Genomic DNA, 8,898 nt, shown 5'->3' with positions numbered 1-8,898 from the left:
TGTACGATAACCTTTGACGAATACATTGACACCAGGTTCAGAGTGGGGAAATGTTTAACGGTGATGTATGATATATTTGGCAGATAAAGTGACCCCTGATTCACATTGGGGAGAGGTCTAACACTGATGAACGATAAACTGTGTCAGATACTGTGACACTGGGTTCACAGCTTTGAGAAGGTTTAACAGTAATGAACGATAAACTGCGTCAGACAACGTCACACCATGTTAACAGTAGGGAGAAGGTTTAATGGTGATGTTTGGTAGCTTGAGGCAGATACTGTAACACCAGTTTCACAGGGGAGAAGGTATAAAATTGATGTACGGTAGACTGAGACAGATACTATGACCCCGGGCTCACAGCAGTGAGAAGGTTTAACGGTGATGTAAAGTAAAATATGGAGGATAAAATGACACCAGTTTCACATTGGGGAGAGGTTTAATTGTGATGTACGGAAGACTGAGGCAGATACTGTGACAATAGATTCACAATGGGGAAAAGGTTTATCAGTGATGTACGATGAACTGAGCAAGATACTGAGACCCCAGGTTGACAGTGGGGAGAAGGTTTAACGGTGATGTACGATAGACTGAGGCAGATATTGTGTAATCAGGTTCACAGGGGGAGAAGGTTTAACATTGATGTATATTAGACTTTGGTAGATACTGTGACACCGAGTTCACAGTTGTGAGAAAGTTTAACAGTGATTTACGATAAGCTGTGGAAGATATGGTGACACCAGGAATGCAGTGGGGTGAGGTATAATGGTGATGCACGGTAGACTAAGACATATACTGTGACACCAGATTCAAGGGGGTTAGGGTTAACAATGATGTACGGTAGACTGAGACATATACTGTGACTCTAGGTTCACAGCAGTGAGAATGTTTAATAGTAATATACAATAAACTGTGTCAGATACTGTGAAACCATGTTCACAGTGGAGAGAAGGTTTAACAGTGATGTACGGTAAATTGAGATGGATACCGTGACACCAGGTGCACAGTGGGAATAAGGTTTAACAGTAATGTACAGTAGATTGAGGCAGATGCTGTGAAACTGTGTTCACAGTGGGGAGAAGGTTTAATTGTGATGTTTGTTAAATTAAGTTAGATACCGAGACATCATGTGAACAGTGGGAATAATGTTTAACTTACAGTTAACTTACAGTTACAGTAGACTGAGACAAATACTGTGACACTGTGTTCACAGTGGGAAGAAGGTTTAACGGTGATGTACGGTAGATTGGGGTAGGTACCGTGACACCAGGTACACAGTGGGGATAAGGTTTAATGGTGATGAACGGTAAATTGAGGTAGATGCTGTGACAACAGGTGCACAGTGGGGATAAGGTTTAACGGCGATGCACGGTAGACTGAAGCAGATACTGTGACCCCGGGTTCAAAGCAGTAAGAAGGTTTAATAGCAATGTGAAGGTAGAACAGAGATTTAAGAAAAGCTGTGGCAGATTAAGTGACACCAGGTTCACATTGGGGAGAGGTTTAATGGTGATGTATGGATGACTGTGGCAGATACTGTGCCTCCGGATTCACAATGGGAAGAAGGTTTATCAGTGATGTACGCTAAACTGTAGAAGATACTGTGACACCAGATTCACAGTGGGGATAAGGTTTAAAAGTGATGAACGATAAACTGTGTCAGATACTGTGACACAGGGTTCACAGCAGTGAGAAGGTTTAACAGTAATGTATGATAAACCATGTCAGGTACTGTGACACCATGTTAACAGTCGGGAGAAAGTTTAATGGTGATGTACGGTAGACTGAGGAAGATACTGTGACACAAGGTTCACAGTGGGGAGAATGTTTAATGGTGATGTAGGGTAGATTGAGACAGATACTGTCACACCAGGTTCACAGGGGGAGAAGGTATAAAGTTGATGTACAGTAGACTGAGGCAGAAACTGTGAGAAAGGATTCACAGTAGTGATAAGGTTTAACATTAATGTACTATAAACTGAGTCAGATACTGTGGCAACAGGTTCATAGTGGTTTATCAGTGATGTACGGTAAATTGAGATGGATACCGTGACACCAGGTGCACAGTTGGAATAAGGTTTAACAGTAATGTAAAGTAGACTGAGGCAGATACTCTGACACCGTGTTCACAGTGGGGAAAAGGTTTAACGGTGACGTATGGTAAATTGAGGTAGATACCGTGACACAAGGTGCAGGGTGGGGATAGGTTTAACCGGGATATATGGTAGATTGAAGCAGATACTGTGACACCATGTTCACAGTGGGGAGAAGGTTTAACTGTGATGTACAAAAAACTGTGGCAGAAACTGATAAATGTTTCACACTGGGGAGAATATTTAAAATGATGTACGGTAGAGTTTTGCAGATATTCTGACACCGTGTTTACAGTAGTGATAAGGTTTAACAATGATGAACTATAAACTGTGTCAGATATTGTGACACAGTTTAATAGTGATGTACGGTAGACTGAGGCAGATACGGTGACAATGGGTTCACAGGGGGAGAAGGTATAAAGTTGATGTACATTAGACTGAGGCAGAAACTGTGAGACAGGATTCACTGTAATGACAAGGTTTAACATTGATGTACTATAAATTTTGTCAGATAGTGTGACACCAGGTTCACTGCAGTGAGAAGCAGATACTGTGATACCATGTTAACAGTTGGGAGAAAGTTTAATGGTGATGTACGGAAGACTGAGGCAGATACTGTGACCCCCAGGATCACAATGCGGAGAAGGTTTAACGGTGATGAACGTTAGACTGAGGCACATCATGTGACACCAGATTCACTGCGGAGAACGTTCAACAATGATGTACGGTCGACTGAGACGTATGCTGTGACACTGGGATCACAGCAGTGAGAAAGTTTAACAGTAATGTACAATAAACTGTGACACCGAGTTCACAATGGGCATAAAGTTTAACGGTTATCTCAAATAAACAGTGGCAGATAAAGTGACACCTGGTTCACAATGGGGAGAAGGTTTCTCAGTGCAGCACGATAAACTGTAGAAGATATTGTGAACCCAGGTTCACAGTTGCGATAAGGTTTAAGAGTAATGAACGATAAACTGTGTCAGATACTGTAACTCCATGTTCACAGTGGGGATAAGGTTCAACGGTGATGTACGGTTGATGGAGGCAGATATTGTGACATCAGATAGACAGGGTGAGAAGGTTAAACAGTGATGTAAGGTAGACTGAGACCGATACTGTGACACTGGGTGCAGAGCAGTGAGAAAGTTTAACAGTAATGTATGATAAACTGTGTCAGATACTGTGACACCATGTTCACGGTAGTGAGAAAGTTTAATGTTGATTTCTGGTAAATTGAGGTAGATTCTGTGACAACAGGTGCACAGTGGGGATAAGGTTTAACGGTGATGTACATTTGACTATGTCAGATACTGTGAGTCAGGTTCACAGCAGGAGGAATTTTTAACGATAATGTAAAATAAATTGCGGCAGATAAAGTGACACCAGTTTCGAAGTGGAGTGAGGTTTAATTGTGATGTATAGAAGACTGGTAAACTGGTTGACCGTTTTGAGTTTTGTGTTCCCGATGGAGATGTGGGGGGGCTGGTAGTCATGGTGGGGAGCTGGCTGATGGAGGACCTCAGTTTTCTTCAGCTGCACCATTTCATCAGATGCAAGGATCGACAATGAGATAGACAACAGACTCGCCAAGGCAAATAGCGCCTTTGGAAGACTACACAAAAGAGTCTGGAAAAACAACCAACTGAAAAACCTCACAAAGATAAGCGTATACAGAGCCGTTGTCATACCCACACTCCTGTTCGGCTCCGAATCATGGGTCCTCTACCGGCATCACCTACGGCTCCTAGAACGCTTCCACCAGCGTTGTCTCCGCTCCATCCTCAACATCCATTGGAGCGCTTTCATCCCTAACGTCGAAGTACTCGAGATGGCAGAGGTCGACAGCATCGAGTCCACGCTGCTGAAGATCCAGCTGCGCTGGATGGGTCACGTCTCCAGAATGGAGGACCATCGCCTTCCCAAGATCGTGTTATATGGCGAGCTCTCCACTGGCCACCGTGACAGAGGTGCACCAAAGAAAAGGTACAAGGACTGCCTAAAGAAATCTCTTGGTGCCTGCCACATTGACCACCGCCAGTGGGCTGATATCGCCTCAAACCGTGCATCTTGGCGCCTCACAGTTTGGCGGGCAGCAACCTCCTTTGAAGAAGACCGCAGAGCCCACCTCACTGACAAAAGGAAAAGGAGGAAAAACTCAACACCCAACCCCAACCAACCAATTTTCCCCTGCAGCCGCTGCAACCGTGTCTGCCTGTCCCGCATCGGACTTGTCAGCCACAAACGAGCCTGCAGCTGACGTGGACTTTTACCCCCTCCATAAATCTTCGTCCGCGAAGCCAAGCCAAAGAAGATAGAAGACTGAGACGGATACTGTGACACCAGATCACAATGGGGAAAAAGTATATCAGTGCTGAAAGATAACCTTTGGACGATACTGTGACCACAGTTTCACAGTTGGTATAGGTTTAACAGTAAGAATGATAAACTGTGTCAGATATTTTGACACTGGGTTCAGAGCAGTGAGAAGGTTTAACAGTCATGTACGACAAACTGTGTCAGATACAGTGATACCATGTTAACAGTCGGGAGAAAGTTTAATGGCGATGTACGGAAGACTGAGGCAGATAGTGTGACAGCAGTTTCACAGTAGTGAGAAGGTTTAGAGGTGATGTAAAATTAACTGTGGCAGATAAAGTGACACCTAGTTCATATTGAGGAGAGGTTTAATGGTGAAGTACGGACGACTGTGGAAGATACTGTGACTCCGAATTCACAATGGGCAGAAGGTTTATCAGTGATGTACGCTAAACTGTAGAGACACTGTGACACCAGGTACACAGTGGGGATAAGGTTTAACAGTGATGAACGATAAACTGTGTCAGATACTGTGACAGCAGGTTCACAGTGTGGAGAATGATTGACGGTGATGTACGGTAGACTGAGACAGTTACTGTCACACCAGGTTCACTGGGGCAAAGGTATAAAATTTATGTACAGTAGACTGAGGCAGAAACTGTAAGAAAGGATTCACAGAAGTGATAAGGTTTAACATTGACATACAATAAACCGTGTCAGGTAATGTGACACCAAGTTCAGAGTGGGGAGAAGGTTTAATGGTGATGTACATTAAATTGAGGTAGATACTGTGACAACTGGTGCACTGTGGGGATAACGTTTGACGGTGATGTACGGTAGACTGAGGCAGAAACTGTGACCCCGGTCTCACAGTAGTGAGAAGGTTTAACCATGATGTAAAATAAACTGTGACGGCTAAAGTAACACCAGGTTCACATTGGGGAGAGATTTAATGGTGATGTATGGAAGACTGAGGCAGATACTGTGACACTGGATCCACAATGGGGAGAAGGTTTATCAGTGATGTACGATAAACTGTGGAAGATACTGTGATGCCAGGTACACAGAGGGGAGAAGGTGTTTCGGTGATGGACTTAAGACTTTGTTAGATACTGTACCTCCGAGTTCACAGTAGTGAGAAGGTTTAATTCTGATTTACGATAAGCTTTGGCAGCTACTGTGACAACAGGTTCACAGTAGGAGGAACGTTTAAAGATTATGTAAAATCAACTGTAGCAGATAAAGTGATGCCAGGTTCACAGTCGGATGAGGTATAATGGTGATGTATGGAAGACTGAGGCAGATACTGTGACACCAGATCACAATGGGGAGAAGGTTTAACGGTAAGATTGGTACAACTTGGCAGATACTGTGACACTAAGTTCAGAGTATTGAGAAGGTATAACAGTTATGTACAATAAACTGTAGCAGAGACTGTAAGACAATGTTCACAGTTGGGAGAAGGTTTAACGGAGAAGTACGGAAGACTGAATCAGATACTGTGACACGAGGTTCACAGTGGGTAAAGGTTTAATGGTGATGTATGGTAAATTGAGGTAGATACTGTGACAACAGGTGCACAGTGGGGATAAGGTTTAACGGCGATGTTCCGTTAGACTGAGGCAGATACAGTGACCCCAGGCTCACAGTAGTGAGAAGGTTTAACGGTGATGTAAAATAAACTGTGGCAGATAAAGTGACACCCAGTTCATATGGGGGAGAGGTTTAATGGTGATGTACGGACGACTGTGGAACATACTGTGACATCGGATTCACAATGGAAAGAAGGGTTATCAGTGATGTATGCTAAACTGTAGAAGCTACAGAGATACCAGGTTCACAGTGGGGATAACATTTAACAGTAATGTACGATAAACTGTCAGATACTGTGATACCATGTTAATAGTCGGGAGAAAGTTTAATAGTGATATATGGTTGACTGAGGAAGAAACTGTGACAGCAGGTTCACAGTGGGGAGAATGATTAACGGTGATGTACGGTAGACTGAGACAGATACTGTGACACCAGGTGCACAGTGGGAATAATGTTTAACAGTAATGTACGGTAGACTGAGGCAGATGCTGTGATAAGTGTTCACAGTGGGGAGAAGATTTAATTATGATGTTTGTTAAATTAAGGTAGATACGATGATACCAGGTGCACAGTGGAAATAAGGTTTATCTGTAATGTACAGTAGACTGAGACAGATACTGTGACACTGCGTTCAGATTGGGGAGAAGGTTTAACGGTTATGTACTGTAAATTGAGGTAGATACCATGACACCAGGTGCACATGGGGATAAGGTTTAATTATGATGTACAGTAAATTGAGGTGGAGACTGTGACAACAGGTGCAGAGTGGGGATAAGTTTTAACGGTGATGTACATTTGACTGTGTCAAATACTGTGCGTCAGTTTCACAGCAGGAGGAAATTTTAACGATGATGTAAAATAAATTGCGGCAGATAAAGTGACACCAGTTTCGAAGTGGAGTGAGGTTTAATTATGATGTAGAGAAGACTGAGACAGATACTGTGACACCGGATCACAATGGGGAAAATGTATATCAGTGCTGAAAGATAAACTGTGTAAGATAATATGACCCTAGTTTTATAGTGGGGATAAGTTGAACAGTAATGAATGATGAAATGTGTCAGATACTGTGACCCCAGCTTCACAGTGGGGAGAGGTTTAATGGTGATGTACGTAATACTGTGGAAGATCCTGTGACTCTGGATTCACAATGGTAAGAAGGTTTATCAGTGATGTACGCTAAACTGTAGTAGATACGCTGACCCCAGGTTCACAGTGGGGATTAGGTTTAACAGCGATGAACGATAAAACTGAGTCAGATACTGTGATACCGGGTTCACAGCAGTGAGAAGGTTGAACAGTAATGTACAATAAACTCTGTCAGATCCTGTGACACCATGTTAAATGCCAGGAGAAAATTTAATGGCGATGTACGGTAGACTGAGGCAGATACTATGAGATCACGTTCACATTGGGGAGAATGATAAACGGTGATATACGGTAGACTGAGACAGATACTGTCACACGAGGTTCACAGGGGGAGAAGGTATAAAACTGATGTACAGTAGACTGAGGCAGAAACTGTGTCAGGATTCACAGTAGTGATAAGGTTTAACATTGATGTACTATAAACTGCATCAGATACTATGACACCAAATTCACAGTGAGGAGGTTTAATTGTGATGTTTGTTAAATTAAGGTAGATACAGTGACACCAGGTGGACAGTGGGAATAAAGGTTAACAGTAATGTACAGTAAACTGTGACAGATACTGTGATACTGTGTTCACAGTGGGGAGAAGGTTTAACGGTGATATATGGTAAATTGAGGTAGATACCGTGACACGAGGTGCACAGTGGGGATAAATTTTAATGGTGATATACCGTTAGACTGAGGCAGATTCTGTGACGCCAGATTTACAGGGGGAGTAGGCTTAACGATGATGTACGGTTGACTGAGACAGATACTAAAATAATGGCCTCAGAACATTGAGAAGTTTTAACAGCAATGTTTGATAAACTGTGTCATGCATTGTGACACAAGGTTCACATTGCAAAAATGTTTAACGATAATATTGGTTGAACTTGGCAGATATTGTGACTCCGAGTTCAGAGTATTGAAAAGGTATAACAGTGATGGACAATAAACTGTAGCAGAGATTGTAAGACAAAGTTCAGAGTTGGGAGAAGGTTTAACGGAGATGTACGGAAGACTGAGGCAGATACTGTGGCATGAGGTTCACAGTGGGTAAAGGTTTAATGGTGATGTATAGTAAATTGAGGTAGATACTGTGACAACAGGTGCACAGTGGGGATAAGGTTTAACGGTGATGTACGGTAGACTGAAACACTAACTGTGGCCCTGGGTGCAAAGCTGTGAGAAGGTTTAACAGTAATGAAAAGGTTGAACAGTGATTTAAGATAATCTGTGGCAGATACTGTGACTCCAGGTTCACATTAGAAAGAAGGTTTAGCGGTGATGAAAAAATCTGTGGCAGATAAAGTGACACATGGTTCACATTGGGGAGAGGTTTAATGGTGATCTATGGTCGACTATGGCAGATACTGTGACTCCGGATTCACAATGGGAAGATGGTTTATCAGTGATGTATGCTAAACTGTAGAAGATACTGTGACACCAGATTCACAGTGGGGATAAGGTTTAACAGTGATGAATGATAAACCGTGTCAGGTACTGGGACACCATGTTAACAAGTTAGCAAGTTTAATGGTGATGTACGGTAGACTGAGGCAGATACTGTGACACCAGATTCACTGCTGGGAGAATGTTTATCGATGATATACAGTAGACCGAGACAGATAATGTAACACAAGGTTCACAGGGGGAGAAGGTATAAAATTGATGGACAGTAGAAGTAGACTGAGGCAGAAACTGTGAGACAGGATTCACAGTAGTGATAAGGTTTAACATTGATGTACTATAAACTGCG

The sequence above is a fragment of the Narcine bancroftii genome, chromosome 12, assembly GCF_036971445.1.
Source record: "Narcine bancroftii isolate sNarBan1 chromosome 12, sNarBan1.hap1, whole genome shotgun sequence".
Classification (NCBI taxonomy): Eukaryota; Metazoa; Chordata; class Chondrichthyes; order Torpediniformes; family Narcinidae; genus Narcine; species Narcine bancroftii.
This window is presented reverse-complemented; position numbering follows the sequence as displayed.